The following is a 20,470-nucleotide window of genomic DNA, read 5'->3' on the forward strand; positions in this document are numbered from 1 at the left end:
TGTTTTAGGAATGCAAACTTCTTATTATTAGAAACACTTCAGATATTTTTCTCTTAATCTTAGATTTTTATGTACTTTATAGTGACTCCACTTAGATAAACACATACAAAGTCATATAGTAAAATCTATCAACTTTTTGCTTCACATTTGGATTTTTGCATTGATTAAAACTCCTTTCTAAAACAATTCACTGTAAATATGTTTAATATATGATTGACTTAATTTTGAAGTTTTTTTTTCTCTTTCCATTTAAAAATCTTAGCTTTTAATCCATTTGAGATATATTTGTGATAGTTTGAAGTCAGGAAGAAACTCTATCTTTGATATGGAGACCCTAATTAAAAAAAAAAAAAAAAAAAAAAAAAAAAAACATTTAATTGCTTGAAATGATTTATTCTTCTTAATTATTTAGACATATAAACATATATTATTTCCACATTTTTATTTTTGATTTGTCATTATCTTTGTACTATATTGCTGTTCTAATCACTTGTTAGCATATATCAAAATCTGGAAGATAACTCCTCCATTATTTTTCTTTCTTTTTAAAGTTCCTGGGGAATTTCTTTATACCTTTTGATATACTTGTCAATATCCAAAAACATTTTGATAAATTTATTGAGTTATAGTTGGCATACAAACTGCATATAATCAATGCACATTGTATGGTGAGATTTAATATGTATATACACATTTATGTGTACACACAGATATGCAAGGGAGTGACACACACACACACACAAATTTTGGTCACCATCATCATAATCCATGCAGTAGACATATTCATCCCTCAAAATGCTTGCCAATGTCCCTTTGGTATTACTTTATTTTGTTTGATGTATGTATTTGTGTGTTGGTGTATTAAGAAAACTTAAAATGAAATCTAAGTTCTTAAATTTTTAAGTGCCCAATATCTTATTGTTAAATAGTCTCTATGTTGATCAGTGTATCTCCAAATGTTGTTTTTTTCTTCTGTGATCAAATTATTTCATTTAGAATTCTACCTTATAGGTCCATTTATATTGTCACAAATAGTAGGCTTACCTTCGTTTATACGGCTGAATATCATTCCATTGTGTCTGTACAAAACATTTCTTTTTCCATTCATTTGTTGATCCACATTTGGGATATTTTCATACTTTGATATTAAGAATAATTCTTTAGTGAAAATGTGAGTATGGATACATTTTGAGATCCTGATTTAAATTATGTCTTCTATATATACAGAAATGAGATTTCCATATATTATGGTAGTTCTATTCCTAATTTTCTGACGAGTCTTCATACTGATTTGGGTAGTGGCTGTTCCATTTTATGTCCCCACCCACAGTGTGGAAGGGCTCAGATTTATGCATTTATTATTTTCATTTTTGGTAATAAATACCTTAACTGGAATGTTGTGATATCTCATTGTGGTCTTAATTTGCATTTTCCTGGTGATTAGTGATATTTGAATATTTTTATATGCCTATTAACCATTTGTGTGTCTTCTTTGCTGTGGTATATACACAATGGAATATTACTCAGCATTTAAAGAGAATAAAATTATGGCATTTGAAGGTAAATGGATGGAATTGGAGAATATCATGCTAAGTGAAGTAAGCCAATCTCAAAAAACTGAAGGCCAAATGTTCTCTCTGATAAGTAGATGCTGATCCATAATGGGGGGGGGGCATAGGGAGAATGGAGGAACTTTGATTGGGCAAAGTGAGGGAGGGGAGGGGACATGTGGGCAGGAAAGATGGTGAAATGAGATGAACATAGGTACATGTATAACTGCACATATGTTGTGACCCTACATCATGTACAACCAGAGAAATGAAAAGTTGTGCTCCATTTGTGTACAATGAACCGAAATGCATTCTGCTGTCATGTATAACTAATTAGAATATTTTTTAAAGAGAGAGATAGAGAAGAGAGAGAGATTTTTTAATATTTATTTTTCAGTTTTCGGTGGACACAACATCTTTATTTTATTTTTATGTGGTGTTGAGGATCGAACCCAGAGCCCCGTGCATGCCAGGTGAGCATGTTACCACTTGAGCCACATCCCCAGCCCAGAATAAATTTTTAAGAATACAAAAAATGGGCTGAGGATGTTGCTCAGTGGTTAAATGTCCCTGGGTTCAATCCCCACTACCAAAAAACTCCCCAAAACAAAACAAAATTCTTATTCCTATGTAACTGTATCTTAATATCCATTATTCAACCTTTACCCATACCTCCTTCTCCCCTACTGTCCCCAGCCTCTGGTACCCACAGTTGTACTCTCAACTTCTATGATGTCAACATTTTAAGATTCCATATATGAGTGATATTGTATAGTATTTGTGTTTCTGTGCCTGGCTTATTTTGCATGACTTATGATCTCTGTTTTGATCCATGTTGCCATAAATGGCAGAATTTCATTCCTTTTATGGTCAAATAGCATTCTATTACATACATGTACCAGCTTTTCTTTAATCATTTTTTAATTGATAGGCACTTAGGTTGCTTCCATTTCCTGCCTGTTGTGAAAAGTGCTACAATGAACGTGGGGCATGGATGTTCAGCACATTGGTCTTATTTCCTTTGGATACCAAGAGTGGTATTGCTTAATCACAAGGTGGTTTTATTTTTAATTTTTGAGGAACCTGTATACTGTTCCAAAATGATAATAATAATTTACATGCCTACTAACAGATTGAATGGGTTTCCTTTTCTTTAAATCCATGCCAGCACTTATAATTCTTAGTCTTTTTTAATATTTATATTTTAGTTATAAATGGACACAATATCTTCATTTTAATTTTTATGAGGTGCTGAGGATTAAACCCAATGCCTCACGTATGGTAGGCAAGTGCTCTACCTCTGAGCCACAACCCCAGCCCAATCCTTAGTCTTTTTATATTAACCATTCTTATTGGGGTGAGGCGATAATCTCATTATGGTTTTTATTTGTATTTCTCCAATGATTAGTGACGTTCAACATTTTTATGTACTTATTGGCCATTTATACGTCTTGTTTTGAGAAATGTCTATTTAGGTCTATTACCCATTTTTAATTGAGCTATCTATTTTTTGCTATTAACGTTTTTGAATTCTGACGTATTCTGGACATTAACTCCTAATCAGATATGTAGTTTGCAAATTATTTTTCCTATTCCATAGATTATCTTTGAATTCTGTCCCTTGATTCCTTTGCTGTATAGAGCTTTTTTGTTTGATATAATCCCATTCATTTATTTTTCCTTTTATTTCGTATAGTTTTGGAGTCTTATCCAAAAATTCTGAGCCTATTCCAATGTCCTCAAGTATTTCCCCTATGCTTTCTTCTAATAGTTTCAATATTTCACGTGTCAGATTTAAGTCTTTAATCCATTTGAGTAGATTTTTGGAAATGGTAAGGGAGAGGGATCTATTATCATTCTTTTGCATGTGCCTATCCAATTTTCACAGGACCATTTATTGAAAAGATTTTTCTTTTTGCAATGCATTTTCTCAGTATCATTTTCAAAATTCAGTTGGCTGTAGATATGAGGATTTACTCCTAGGCTTAGGTTTCTTTAATCTTTATATTAATACAATACCATTCAACTGCATTATAAACTTCTCCCAATTTTCAGTTAATTTTTGACTTAGCTTTTGTTATCTATTATTTTACATAAGTTATTTGTAAAATTAAATAAAATGCTATAATTTTTCTGCTTTTTTTAGGGGGTAACAGTGATTGAACCCAGGTACACTTAACCACTGTGCTACATTCCCAGCACTTTTTAAAAATTTTATTTAGAGAGAGGATCTCACTAAGTTGCTTAGGGCCTCTCTAAATTGCTGAGGCTGGCTGTGAGTTCGAAATTCTCCTGCTTCAGCCTCCTAAACATCTGGGATTACAGGCGTGCACCTACCACTCCTGGCTAATGTATTTTTAGTTCTTTTTAAGCAGTGTTTCCCTATTATTCAGTCAGAAGATATTTTCCTATATTTTAGTTTTAAAATCCTCTTTATCTTTATATATTTGAACTGTCCTGTGATATATTTGTATAGAGTATTATGGAGGAATTCATTTAAATTACTTTTCCATCTGGGAAGCTACTTATCTCAACACTGATCTCTACTGGCAACTTTTTTCATATATGTAATGTCTATATATGCACTCAATCTGTTTCTGGACTCTTCATTGCACTCCATTGACCTTTTCATCTATAACTGACAATATACCATACTGAACTCCAAAATAGGTTCCTGCAAAAATCTGAATAATTGGCAGGGCAAGTCTGCCTGCCATCTTGTTTTTCTTTATAAAGTGTTTGGGCTATCATTGTCTGTTGTTTTAATATTAGCTTACCACTTTTCACAAAAATGTCTACTGGCTATTTTAATGGGACTTTTATTAAATAGATGGCTTAATGGTGAGAAATTAAAATTTATTGATATATAGTATTTCTAATAAGAAGTCAGATATTTTTATCTGCTCACATCTTCTTTCCTATTTTAGGATAACATTTTATTACTTTTTAATTTTTTAAAAATTGTTTTTTATTTCAAAAAGGCAGATTCAGACTGTCAAAAGTTGAATTTTTTCTCTCATATGTGGAAGCTACAGAGAAAAAAGGAATTTAAAAAGAGGATATATTAAGAAAATAGAAGTAAGATCAGTGGCATAGAAGTGGGGGATCAATAGGGAAGGAGGATGGGAGGGAATGAACTAGATAATGAAGTAGACAAAATTATGCTATGTGCATATAGAATATAGCATAATGCATTCTGATTTTATAAATAACTATAATGTACCAATTAAAAACAATAAATACAAGGAAAATCAATAAAGCAGAGTAAAGGAACTGGGGGTGGGAGGAGTGGAAGAAAAGAGGAATTACTTGGGATTGAAATGGAACAAATTAATTTCCATCCATGTACATTTATGCCATTATGTCAAAATGAACCCCATTATCAGGTCTAACTATAATACAATAATAAAAAAATACTTTATATGGTTTTGTTTACTGAAGAAAAAAATTTTCTACTTTACTTTTTAGTAGTTTTTGGTTGTTTTATTGAAGAAATGTTGCTTTTCCCATTATTTTTAACTAGCAGCTTTTCTAAATTACATTTCTAGTTTTATCTTTATATTCTCATGGTTTTACTGTATGGAGAATCATATCATTTACAAATAATACGGCATGTATTTATTCTTGCATCTGCTATTTATTTTGTTGGCTTAATGCATCAACTAGGATTTCTGTTACAATATGAAACAGAAGAAGAAATAATGAGTTTATCCTGTAACTTATATTTGTAGGATTGTTTTTATGGTCTTGGCATCTTCTTTCCTTTTTGGATGACAATAATGTATTTTAGTACACTCCACATACTTGTGATTCTTTTTTTTTTTTTTTTTTAACACAAAGCTGCTTAACTTTTAAGCAGCCAATGGAAAGAAAACCCATATGATTTAATGAGGCAGTAGAATTTTGAAGAATGTAATCACTAAAATTTCCAAAATTTCCAACTTGCCCAGAAAACCATACTATCCTAAATATCTTTATGTAGAGCTTCATTATCCTCTTAATTTAGCCTGGTTTTGTCCTCATATAAAATCAAGTCTATTACTGATTTGTTGTTCATTTTCATTTGGGGGTAAAATTTCCAGAATTATAATCTTTTAAAAAATATTTTAGTTGTAGATGGACACGATACCTTTATTTTGTTTATTTAGTTTTTTATGTGGTGCTGAGGAGCAAACCCAGTGACTCTTGCATGTTGGGCAAGCACTCTACCACTGAGCCACACTCCTAGCCCCAGAATTACAATCTTAAAAACAACTAAGATAAATACTTTGTTATGTATTTTAGTAAATAAATAGGTTAAATACATTTTCAAAGATAACTAACATATTTGTTGTATGAAGATTATTTCTATATGAAAATGGCCTGATTGGAAAACTTTCTTCAACCCTTTCTTATTAAAGATCTATGCAGACCGCCTTTTATAAATAGAGTTAAACATTTCCTCTTTGATGCCTCTGTAATACTGTGTTAACACCTGATTAGAATAGGATCTGCATCCATAATTCAGTTACTTTAATCTTTTTGGGGGGGTGTACTGGGAATTGAATCTAGGTACACTTTAACACTGAGCTATATCCCCAGCCCCTTTAATTTTTTTATTTATTTATTTTTTTTATTTAGAGACAGTATCTCCCTAAGTTGCTTAGGGCCTTGCTGACATGCTGACACTGACTTGAACTCAGAATCCTCCTGACTCAGCCTCCCAAGCCACTGAGATTACAGTTGTGTGCTACTGCACCTGACCCCGTTATTTTAATCTTTTTTAAAAAATATTTAATTATTTATGTATCTTTAATTTTTTTGGTGGTGCCATTAGTTTGTTTTTATGTGGTGCCAAGGATTGAACCCAGTGCCTCATGCATGTTAGGCGAGCACTCTATCACTGAGCCACCACCCCAGCCCCAGTTATTTTAATCTTAAGGAACAAAAACTAAATTCCCATTTCCTTATCTGTATATCCTGATACTTTTAAAATTTAGATAATTCCTTAAGGTTTCTCTGGACATAGTATTTAATTGGGTTTTAAACTAATTATTGGTCCAAGGGGAGAATATATTTGAGTTACAAGTATGAATCATGATTGTTTACTTCTTCATCTACACATATATCTGTGATTTTTTTTTTTATATTCATCTATCACTTAAGAGTACTGTTATTGCCATGAGTCACAAGCTCATATAATTGATTTTAACCTCATTCCCAAGTATTATATATCTCACATTTATCAAGGTTGTAAGTTCCATCTTCACTTCAAACAGCGTGTCAATTTTACAAGTATTAGTCTTTAGTTATTTTTCCAGTTTCACTATTTAGCGAATGTTTAAGGACAATAATATAATCACTTCATTTTACATAAAAAGAAACATCTCAGAGAAAATACAACTTGTTTAGGCTTATACATCTAGTTTGTGTGGGAACCAGATAAGAATCAACTTCTGTTTTTTCCAATATTTCATCCATCTCTCTATGGCATCTGTATTTATCTGTGATTTCTATTCTTCTCTATTTATCCTCATAGCTCTAACCGATTATAAAACTCTATTGATTACAAGGGCAGGAGATTTAGTTCAGTGATACAGCACTTGCCTAGAATGCATGAGGCCTTGGGTTCAATGCCCAGTACCAAAAATTACTGATGATGCATTGAATAATCTTGATTTATTGTTTTTTCACAATTATTACTATAACTCCAAACTAGGTTCCCTGTTACCTCACATCAGAAGAAATAAAATAATTTCTTAACTGATCAACTTGACAACATTTTATTATCTATTTTTGCCCTCCCCATCTAACAAACACAAAGATTTAAGAACTTTTCTGAAACAGTCTTCCTTGTTTCCCAGTTCTGCTTTGAGAAATCTTCATTAGATACAAGTAGAATTAAATATCCTCATCTCAACACATAAATTTGATCTACTGCGCTAAACTAGTTTTACCTGCCCCCCCCCCCCAGTTTAGCTTCTGTTACTCTCCTTCCTGTGCCCATTATTCTTAGAATCACCATCTGCTAATTTCCTAATGCCTGCCATATTTACTTTTGCTTTTGCCTGTTAGCACCTGTTGTCTGCTTAATTGGAGATATTCTCCACTTTTGCAATTTATCCTCTCAGTCTCCATACACTTACATGAAGTTTTATTTTTTCATTCTTTGTCAAGCTATACACTTTCTTTGAGTACTATTGATATTGCACTATATCAAAGTTAACATATATTTAAACACCATTCAATGTTTATCACTTTTCAGTTAGCCTATGTCAGTCTTACCTTCACTCAAAACAAATGTTTATACCTCATTTCTCTTCTATATCTGGAAAGTAACACCATGTCATAAGATATTAGTAAACGTTCAAGAAATACAGACTGCCTTCATCACATTTGTTTCTGTTGCACAAGCAGAATTAGTAATGTGGGCAGTGTGAAGATTTTCTCTCTAAAATAGAGTTTATACTTAGGAAAATGTTTGGCAAGAAAATATTTTAGAAAATCAATAGAAATACAATGCAAACATGTACTCAGTGAATATGTCCTCTATAAAAATATTTACTGACTTTTGTTCACATCTAGTTTTTCTAATCTTAGAGTAAAATATGAGTTTCAACTTTCCTTGCTGAGTTAATTTGAAAGTAAAAACTTCATAAGTGAAACAATACATTTCAATTACCAAAGGTTCTGGCATAGGGAAAGTACTTAATGAATGTAATTACTTTTCTGTCCTCATGTGAAATAAATAAAAAAAATAAAGAACATTTACAAATTGTGATATATTTTTCCAAATCTGAATCCACTTGATATTAATTGGGCAGTGAATTTATTGCTTTTCTTTCTCTATTTAATCTGAATATTTTATAACAATTAACTCAATATTTTCAGATTTTTAACTTTTATGTGATTTTTTAAAAGTTTCCTTGGTTTGTATATTTAGTCTATTTTGAAAAATTTAGGTGGATGGTGCTGCATCTTTCAGGTAGCATTCTTTTTTATGACTTTCAAACTTTTCACTGTATCATCCTTTACTTGCACTAAAACTGTATTTATTATAACTTTTGGCATGGTGCAATGTGTTGGAGATAAAGGATGTCTTTTTATATTTCCACTGAGTCTTTCGGTAGACTTTTCTCATTTATGGTAATCCTTCTTTTATATTGCATAAAAAGGAATTACAGTGCATTGTTAGAACAGAATAAATGTAAGAATCTTGTCCTTTGCAAGTCAACTTAATCCAACTGTAGCTGACATTTTGGTGAAATCTATAAATAGTCTGTGTGTGTGTGTGTGTATATATATATATATATATATATATATATATATATATATATATATATATATATATATATATTAGAGGTATAGTACTGGCTATGTATTATCTTTTGGAATCCCCCATCTCAGTTATCCTAAGTGTTTTATACAAAACAATCATAAAATACTTTCTGTATTTTGCATTAAATTATATCTCCTAAAACACTTTTCCTTCCACTTTTCTCACACATTCATTCAAGGAAATAAGTGTAATAGGTCAATGTGTAAAGTCATTTTCAAACTTCTTTTGCAAAATAACTTTATTGAACTCTGTACCTTGCAGATGATTATTTGAGGGCCTATTAAAAATGTGAAAATTTGATTTCCCCCAAAATACTGGTGCATCAAAATATAACAAAATCTTAAATGCTTAAATTTGATTCAAGGTAATATTTATTGCCTATATTGATTTTACATGCACTGAAACTCTGTAACCCAAAATAGACCATCAAAAGTGCTTCACTGACACTCTAAATTTGCCTCATCCTACTCTTACTAAGAATTTGAGGCTGCACAAGAAAATCCTGACAAGTTTCCTTTTTTTTGGCTTTCTTCATTTCAAGTAAAATGTGCTAAAAAAAATCTCCCCAAACCAAGTGTTAGTTAAAAGATTTAAACGTGTGAGGAATCATTTTGAATTTAATAGAGAAAAATATATTGGATGCAGTCCTGCATCTAAATTGCACAGTGACATGAAAATTTTTGAAAATTTCAATTAATGTATTTATATTAATTCATATTTAATCAAGTTTAATTATAAAAAATAGCAAAAATGGTTTCTATTCATATCTAGGTTTTCTTGATATTTTTTTCTTTCAATAAATATTACCTTGAATGAAATTCTTATATTTAAGAAATATTTACATTTTGATGCACCAGTATTTGGGGATAAATTAAATTTTCACATCTTTAATAGTTCCTCAGTATTATTTCTGAACATTTTCAAACTCATGTCTCCAAACATAAAATATATAACTCATGTCTCCAAACAGGAAATATACAAAAACAAGAAAAACAGCAATCGTTTTTTTTTTTTTTTTTTTTTTTTTTTTGTACCAGGAATTAACCATTGAGCAACATCACAAGCCCTTTTTATTTTTATTTTGATACAAGGTCTCATTAAATTGCTGAGGCTGCCTTTAAATTTGCAATCCTCCTGCCTCAGAATCCCTTCCAGTTGCTGGGATTACAGATGTGTACAATGGCAATCTTAAAAGACATTAAGTCTGTTTATATAATTTAAATTGTTTTTTTTTTAATATCTTTATTTTATTTTTATGTGGTTCTGAGGATTGAATGAGGGCCTTGCATGAGCTAGGCGAGCATTCTACTGCTGAGCCACAACTCCAGCCCCTTAAATTGTTTTTAACATCAGTATTTTACATTTATTAACAATATTTTATGTTTTTAAGTAATTTAGAAAATGTGTTATTATTGAGAAATCTTTAAAAATATTACTTAGATAAATATGGCCATATGACACAATTTTATTCTATGTGAGGTAAATATAAGCCCCTTCTTCCCAGGATAAAGCTAGGGCACATGTCTGTAGGAACTTGGGAATCTCAATTGATAAGTACATATTTGACTTATTGATTGATCCTCAAAAAAAAAATAAAATACTTGGGAATCAACCTAACAAAAGAGGTGAAAGACTTATACAATGAAAACTACAGAACCCTAAAGAGAGAAATAGAAGAAGATCTTAGAAGATGGAAAAATATACCCTGTTCATGGATAGGCAGAACTAACATCATCAAAATGGCGATATTACCAAAGGTTCTCTATAGGTTTAATGCAATGCCAATCAAAATCCCAATGGCATTTCTTGTAGAAATAGATAAAGCAATTATGAAATGCATATGGAAAAATAAAAGACCCAGAATAGCAAAAACAACTCTAAGCAGGAAGTGTGAATCAGGTGGTATAGCGATACCAGACTTCAAACTATACTACAGAGCAATAGTAACAAAAACAGCATGGTACTGGTACCAAAACAGGCGGGTGGACCAATGGTACAGAATAGAGGACACAGAAACCAATTCAAAAAACTACAACTATCTTATATTTGATAAAGGGTCTAAAAGCATGCAATGGAGGAAGGATAGCATCTTCAAAAAATGGTGCTGGGAAAACTGGAAATCCATATGCAACAAAATGAAACTAAATCCCTTTCTCTCGCCATGCACAAAAGTTAATACAAAATGGATCAAGGAGCTTGATATCAAATCAGAGACAAGCCATCTGATACAAGAAAAAGTTGGCTACGATCTACATACTGTGGGGTCGGGCTCCAAATTCCTCAATAGGACACCCATAGCACAAGAGTTAATAACTAGAATCAACAAATGGGACTTACTCAAACTAAAAAGTTTTTTCTCAGCAAAAGAAACAATAAGAAAGGTAAATAGGGAGCCTACATCCTGGGAACAAATCTTTACTCCTCACACTTCAGATAGAGCCCTAATATCCAGAGTATACAAAGAACTCAAAAAAATTAAACAATAAGAAAACGAATAACCCAATCAATAAATGGACCAAGGACCTGAACAAACACTTCTCAGAGGAGCACATACAATCAATCAACAAGTACATGAAAAAATTCTCACCATCTCTAGCAGTCAGAGAAATGCAAATCAAAACCACCCTAAGATACCATCTCACTCCAGTAAGATTGGCAGCCATTATGAAGTCAAACAACAAGTGCTGGCGAGGATGTGGGGAAAAGGGTACACTTGTACATTGCTGGTGGGCCTGCAAATTGGTGCAGCCAATTTGGAAAGCAGTATGGAGATTTCTTGGAAAGCTGGGAATGGAACACCATTTGACCCAGCTATTCCCCTTCTCAGTCTATTCCCTAAAGACCTAAAAAGAGCATGCTACAGGGACATGGGCTACATCGATGTTCATAGCAGCACAATTCACAATAGCAAGACTGTGGAACCAACCTAGATGATTTTGACCATATTAACTGAATCAAGAACTTTGGCAGATAGTAAACAATAGAGTCCTAGGAACTACTTAAATTATATCTACATTTAATTTTAATTTATTATGGTATAAGAAAGGAACAAAAAGGAAATTTTAGTAAACCAGGTTAATAAAACCCATTAAGTCCTGTTATGGTTTAGATGTCACGTGTCCTCCAAAACTGCTCTGTGAGACAATACAATAAAATTTAGAGGTAAAATGTTTGGTTTATAAGAGTTTTAACCTAATCAATGAATTAATCCCCTGATAGGGATTAACTGTATAGGTAGGGTGTAGGTAGAAAAGGTGGATGATTGGGGAGGTATGCCCTTGGGGAGTATATATATATATATATATATATATATATATATATATATATATATATATATATATATATATATATTTTTTTTTTTTTTTTTTTTTTTGATGAGAGCTATCTCTCTGCTTTCTGGTGCCATGTCCCCAACTTATTTCCTCTGCCATGATGTTCTGCCTTATCTCAGGCCCTGAGGAATGGAGTTGGCCAGCTATGCACTGAGACCTCTGAAACTATGAACCCCAAAATAAACATTTCCTCTTGTACTTGTTTTTGACAGGTCTTTTGGTCACAGTAGCAAAAAAGCTGACTAAACCAAGTCCTCTCTTTCTTTTTCTTGCTCTCTCTCTCTCACACACAGAACACTTACACAGGAAGGCACCATAAATGCATATGTTATAGGGCATATTCATTTAATGAAGGTGCTCTCTGTAAACGTATTTTTGCTCTATTTAAGATTCTCTGTAAATACATATTGTTTGTTTTAAAACAGACCACATTCAAAAGAGTAATATGAGCAGTTCTCAGGAACAGACAGAGCTGTATAATCATTGAGGCATCCTAGAAAGTAAAGAGTTGATAAGCAATGATTTACAGGAACAAATACTGAAACATTAAGTGTTACCCCCCAAAAGGAACAATGCTACCATTGTAACAATGAGAGGAATCAAAATGAACTACAAAGTAAAAGTTTTTATAAAACCAATAAAGGAAATTTCAAAAACACCTAATAATCTAAAGTACAAAAAAAAAAAAAAAAAAAAAAGATGTGTTCTTCCCAGGAGTACAAAGATACATGAATGCTATAATAATTAGTTTATTTGTAGATGGAAGAAGATTAAGTTGTTATATATTTTATAGGAAATGTGTGGACTTCATGAAAGTTTACAATATTTGAGATTCTAGTGCAGTCTTTACTAAAGACCTACATTAGCATATTTTCAAATGAGAAAAGAGACATGCCCTATATTTTACATATGTATCATTTACTTGAGTCTCTAATATTGGTATATAGAAGTCTGCCATTTAAACAAAATTTACCAGACCTGTGAACTATTAAAAAATGAGATAAAAGATAGAAAAAAATATTGCAAGTATTAGAAAAGAACTTTAAGTATGCAAAGAGCTGGGTAGAGTGATGCACACCTGTAATCCCAGCCACTAGGGAAGCTGAGACCGGAGGATCAGGAGTTCAAAACCAACCTCAGCAATGGGGAGGTGCTAAACCACTCAGTGAGACCCTGTCTCTAAATAAAATACAAAATAGGACTGGGGATGTGGCCGAGTGTCTCTGAGTTCAACCTCTGGTACCAAAAAAAAAAAAAAAAAAAAAAAATTATATCAAATATGTTAAAGGATCTACTGGAAGAGGCAGAAAATTTTTTAAAAGGTCTTATCAAAACACTAGGCTTAGCAGAAGAAATAATCAGTGAAGTTGATGCAGGATTAACACAGAAAACACATTTAAGAAAATCCAACACCCATTGCAGATAGAAACAGCTCAGCTAGAAACATACTTCTCAAACCTGATAAAGATAAACTACAAAATATACATAATTTGAAAAGTTTGTCCACATTTACCTATTTACTCAACATTTTACTAGAAGTCCCAGACACTATAATAATCCAAGAAAAATAATAAAAAGGAATCCAGTTTGGAAAGAAAAAAATTTAAACTTGATGTTTTCATGATTCTCTATATAAAAAATTGAGGTAATCTTCCTCCCTTGCTGGGGTGGGAGGGAAAGGGAGGGAGAAGGGGAATAGCATGGATGGTGAAAGGAGGCCCTCATCACTATACAAAATACATGTATGAGGATGTGAATTTGGTGTCAACATACCTTATATACAATCATAGATATGATAAATTGTGGTATAAAGGTGTATTAAGAATTGTAATGTGAAAATAAATAAATGAATAAATTGAATGGAATATCAACAAAATGAATACAATTAATAGGAGAGGTTAGGACAGTTATACAACACAAGATCAATATACAAAACAATCAATTATATTTCTACTTCTTTACATCACTCAAAAATTGGAAATAAAATATATGAAACACCTATAGATAAATCTAACAACAATATGCACAAAATGTATACAGATAACTACATAGTAATGCTGAGAGAAATCAAATACATGAATAAATGGGTAGTTATAACTAGACTGTAAAGCTCCTTAGTTTTATAATGAACCAAACAACTATGAAAATATTTGAAGGCTTAATACTATCTTATTTCATAATTTATATTAAAACTGTTGTGGCTGGGTGCAGTGGAGCACAACTGTAATCCCAGTGGCTTGCTCAGGAAGCTGAGGCACGAGGATTGCAAGTTCAAAGCCAGCCTTAGCAACTTAGCAACGCCCCAAACAACACAGCAAGACCTGTTTCATAATAAAAAATGTAAAAAGGGCTGGGGATGTGGCTTAGTGTTAAGTGCTCCTGGGTTGAATCCTTGGTACCTAAGTAAATAAATATAAAAAAATAAAGCCAAGCACAGTGGCACACACCTATAATCCCAGCGGCTCAGGAAGTTGAGGCAGGAGGATCACAAGTTCAAAGCCAGCTTCAGCAGTGATGAGGCACTAAGCAACTCAGTGATACCCTGTTTGTGAATAAAATACAAAATAGGGCTGGGGATGTGGCTCAGTGGTCAAGTGCCCCTGAGTTCAATCCACAGTACCCCCCAAAAAATTTTAAAAATTAGAAATAAACTAATCAATAAAATGTGGCATTGGCACAAAGATGGACAAATAGAAGTATACAAAAGTACAAAGAAACTAGAAATAGACATACACATGTATGGAAAACTGATTCTCAACAAATACAGTAACGCAATTCAATGGAGAAATAATTGTCTTTACAAAAAGAATTACACTGGAAAAATTGTATACCCTGATTGGGGTTGGAAACATCTATGCTCAATATCCTAAGCCATATACAAATTAATTTAAAATATATTATAGACATTCACATAAAGCTTAAAACTATAAAGATTCTAAAAGAAAAGAAGGAATAATCCTTTGTTATCTGTTGTGATAAATATTTTTATATATGAAACAAGAACATAATCTGCATTTTTTGAAATACTAAATTAAGCTGCATCAGTATTTAAAAGAAAACACTTGTTATTCAAAAGATATTATTGAGAAAATAAAATAACAAGACTCAAACCAGGAGAGAGTGTGTGTAAATCATATATCTGATTAAGTAATTATATCCAGTGTATATAAAAATAATTCTAGATATTAAATGACAAGAAGAAAAATCACCCAATTTTTTAAATGGGCAAATCATTTGAACAAATACTTTATCAATGAACCTATACAGATGGAAAATACACACATGAAAAGATTTTTGACATCATTAATTAATAACAAATAACTGTTTTATGATGACTTTCCCAAAACCCAGTGAATTAAAAACAAGTTTATTATGTCACAGTTTCTATGGGTCTGCAATCTGGCATGGCTTCTTTGTATCCTGTGTTTCACAGTAGTTCAGAAGTCTGCACTTGAATAGCAAAAACAATGCTAAGCAGGAAGTGTGAATCAGGCGGTATAGCGATACCAGACTTCAAACTATACTACAGAGCAATAGTAACAAAAACAGCATGGTACTGGTACCAAAACAGGCGGGTGGACCAATGGTACAGAATAGAGGACACAGAAACCAATCCACAAAACTACAACTATCTTATATTTGATAAAGGGGCTAAAAGCATGCAATGGAGGAAGGATAGCATCTTCAACAAATGGTGCTGGGAAAACTGGAAATCCATATGCAACAAAATGAAACTGAATCCCTTTCTCTCGCCATGCACAAAAGTTAATTCAAAATGGATCAAGGAGCTTGATATCAAATCAGAGACACGGCGTCTGATAGAAGAAAAAGTTGGCTACGATCTACATACTGTGGGGTCGGGCTCCAAATTCCTCAATAGGACACCCATAGCACAAAAGTTAATAACTAGAATCAACAAATGGGACTTACTCAAACTAAAAAGTTTTTTCTCAGCAAAAGAAACAATAAGAGAGGTAAATAGGGAGCCTACACCCTGGGAACAAATCTTTACTCCTCACACTTCAGATAGAGCCCTAATATCCAGAGTATACAAAGAACTCAAAAAATTAGACAATAAGAAAACAAACAACCCAATCAACAAATGGGCCAAGGACCTGAACAGACACTTCTCAGAGGAGGACATACAGTCAATCAACAAGTACATGAAAAAATGCTCAACATCTCTAGCTGTCAGAGAAATGCAAATCAAAACCACCCTAAGATACCATCTCACTCCAGTAAGATTGGCAGCCATTAGGAAGTCAAACAACAACAAGTGCTGGCGAGGATGTGGGGAAAAGGGTACACTTGTACATTGCTGGTGGGACTGCAGATTGGTGCAGCCAATTTGGAAAGCAGTATGGAGATTTCTTGGAAAGCTGGGAATGGAGCCACCATTTGACCCAGCTATTCCCCTTCTTGGTCTATTCCCTAAAGACCTAAAAAGAGCATGCTACAGGGACACTGCTACATCGATGTTCATAGCAGCACAGTTCACAATAGCAAGACTGTGGAACCAACCTAGATGCCCTTCAATAGACGAATGGATAAAAAAAATGTGGCATTTATACACAATGGAGTATTACTCTGCATTAAAAAATGACAAAATCATAGAATTTACAGGGAAATGGATGGCATTAGAGCAGATTATTCTAAGTGAAGCTAGCCAATCCCTAAAAAACAAATGCCAAATGTCTTCTTTGATATAAGGAGAGTAACTAAGAACAGTGTAGGGACGAAGAACAGGAGAAGAAGATTAACATTTAACAGGGATGAGAGGTGGGAGTGAAAGGGAGAGAGAAGGGAAATTGCATGGTAACGGAAGGAGACCCTCAGGGTTATACAGTGTAGGAGGTAGAGAGAGAGGAGGGGAGGGGAGGGGAGAGGTGGGGAGGGGGGAGGGTGGAGGATGGGAAAGGCAGCGGAGCACAACAGACACTAGTATGGCAATTTGTAAATCAATGGATGTGTAACTGATGTGATTCTGCAATCTGTGTATGGGGTGAAGGTGGGAGTTCATAACCCACTTGAATCAAAGTGTGGAATATGATATGTCAAGAAATTTGTAATGTTTTGAACAACCCACAATAAAAATTAAAAAAAAAAAAAAAGAAGTCTGCACTTGAGCTGTGGTCAAGGTTCCGTAGTCTACTCTGAAGGATCAACTGGAAAAGTACTTGCATCCAGTTCACACATATGGTTGTTAACATAGTTGAATTCATTGAGAAATATATTATGGCCTAAATATTATTAACTTTTGGCAGAAAGATCTTTCAATAGATTACCAGGTAGCCTGTTAGAGTCCGTAAACAAGTCAGGATGGCACCTGGCAAATGTTAGAGTCTGTAAACATGTCTGGATGGCACCTGGAATTTTGCCAGAGGGAGTGGTTTGTGAAGTAAGGCCAGCGAGCCATTAAGTGGGGAGATTCCTTATTGGTTGACTGCTGTATCTAGTTTATGTTAATTAAGATAAGCTGTGTGGAATGTATAAATACCTCTGTTGTCCTACAATAAAAGGCTCCTACTCCTGCTCCTACTCCTACTCCTACACAAGTTTTCCTCACCCCCCCCACCACCCCACCGGCCAGCTATTTTGCCCAGCCAGCCGGGCTGCAGTATAGCAGGGAAGGGGGGGGGTGGTGTCAGGCAACTTAATTAACATAAACTAAATACAGCAGTCAACCAATAAGGAATCTCCACACTTAATGGCTCGCTGGCGTTACTTCACAAACCACTCCCTCTGGCAAAATGCCAGGCGCCATCCAGACTTGTTTACAGACTCTAAAATTTGCCAGGCGCCATCCAGACTTGTTTACAGACTCTAACAATAGCCCTTTCCATCAAAGCATTAGTGAAGACTCAAAGATAGCATACCAACACAAGAGAAGTCACAATCATTATTTCACTCAGCTTTTTCACTGCTGTGACTAAAAAACTGCACCAAAAAGTTTATTTGAGGGCTCACAGTTTCAGAGTTCTCAGTCTATAGACAGTAGGCTTCATTCCTCAGGGCTCAAGGTGAGGCAGGACATCATGGAGGAAGAGTGTGGCAGAGGGAAGCTGCTCACATGATGATCAGAAAGGAGAGAGAGAGAGAGAGAGAGAGAGAGAGAGAGAGAGAGAGAGAGAGAGAAGAGAGAGAGAGACTGAGACTCCACTCTCCAGAAAAAAAAAAAAAAAAAAAAAAAAAAATATATATATATATATATATATATATATCCCAAAGCCATGCCCCCCATGAACTTCTTCCTCCAGCCACATCCCATCTGCCTCCAGCTGCCACTCAGTTAATCCCATCAGATATTAATTCAATGGTTAGGTTAAGGCTCTCATGACCCAATCATTTCACCTCTAAACCTTCTTGCATTGTCTCACACATGAGTTTTTGGTAGACACCTCACATCCAAACCTTAAAAACCATCTATCACAGAAGTCAACAAACACAAATATTAATTCTTTGATAAAGTAAGAAAATTGTTAAACCCCAACAATGCTGAACTTATACAAAGGATATAATAATTTTCAAATATCAGAAGTAAAAAGAAAAATTCACTGATGATTGTACCATTACTACAAAATAGTAAATTAGTATTATAATCAATTTCATGTCAACAATTTGAAAACTAATGTTAAGTGGGAAAAAAAATTAAACATATAAATAATCAAAAGAATACAAGAAATAGAAACTCAGAATACACATTTATTCATTTAAAAATTGCCTGATGTTGAATTATAGGAAATACTTAAAGATGAAATAGTACCAATCTTTCAGCTACTTGAGAGGGTGAGGTTAGAGGGACCCTGTTTTGAAATAAAGTTTAAAAAGGGATGGGGCTGCAGCTGAATAATGGAATGCTTGCATAGCAAGGATAGGTCTTGGATTCAATCTCCCATGCCAAACACACACCAATTAAAAAGGGGTGGGGGCTGGGGTTGTGGCTCAGTGGTAAAGCATTCCCCTCGCATGTGTGAGGCCCTGAGTTCAATCCTCAGCACTACATAATAAATAAGATAGAGGGATTGTGTCCAACTACAATTAAAAATTAAATATTAAAAAAGAGGAAGATGAAAATGTAGAAGAGGAAGAATTATTTCCCTTCTCATTTTGTGAGACAAATATTACCCTAAAAATAAAATAATGAAGATGTCATAGGAAATATATAAGGTAATATTCTTAATTAATATAGAAAAAAAAAAACATCATTAATCATGTCACACCAACTCTAATGTACTAAGTATAATTATATCACTAAGTGTGATTTATTCCAGGGAATATATATATGTTACCATAGGAAAATTGATCAATGTTGATTCATATAACATTTATTTAAATGAATAGATTCTTTTCTTTCTTTCTTTTTTTTTTTTTTTTTTTTCTGTTTGGTACCAGGGATTGACCCCAGGGACACTTAACCATTAAGCCACATCTCCAGCCCTTTTAATATTTTATTTAGAAAGAGGGTCTCACTGAGTTGCTTAGGGCCTTGATAAATTGCTGAAGCTGGATTTGAACTCGTGATCCTCCTGCCTGAGCCTCCCCAGACACTGGGATTACAGACTTGTACCACAGTCCCTGGCTAAATGACTAAATTCTTAATTTGGAATCAATGGTAGATAAATAGTATGAAGGATAATTACTGATTCTATCTACATGTACATATAAAAATAATTTTTATAAAATTGTTATATATCATTTAAAACTCCCAAATTTCTCCTATGTCACTCATTTTTAATAGTTTATAAAATAATGAATGAATAGTATCTCTTTATAGAAGAGTATAAGTAACCCCATAGTTGTGAACTATTTTTTGAGGGGTGAGTACTGGGGATTGAACTCAGGGGCACGTAACCACTGAGCCACATCTCCAGCCCTATTTTATATTTTATTAGAGACAGGGTTTCAATGAATTGCTTTAGCACCTCACTGCTTCTGAGGCTGGCTTTGAACTTGCAATCCTCCAACCTCAGCCTCCCTAGCTGCTGGGACTACAGGTGTGTGCTGCGGAACCCGATTTTTGAACTATTTTTGTCACCTCAAATTCATGTTAGTATAATACAATTTTGTGATGAACCTCCTATACCTATTTTCTAAAATCCACTTTGTATCCTGAATTTAAAATTAGAATTAGTTCTGAAGTGCAATAACATATATTGAGTCTTCCCATAAGTACTATAATAAAAATCTGGCCTAGATAATAGTATGGGTCCAAATGTGATATACTCCCATTGATCAAAATCTCTAAAAAATTGAAGAAAAATTTTAAAAAG

Source organism: Marmota flaviventris, chromosome Y (genome assembly GCF_047511675.1).
Source record: "Marmota flaviventris isolate mMarFla1 chromosome Y, mMarFla1.hap1, whole genome shotgun sequence".
Taxonomy (NCBI): domain Eukaryota; kingdom Metazoa; phylum Chordata; class Mammalia; order Rodentia; family Sciuridae; genus Marmota; species Marmota flaviventris.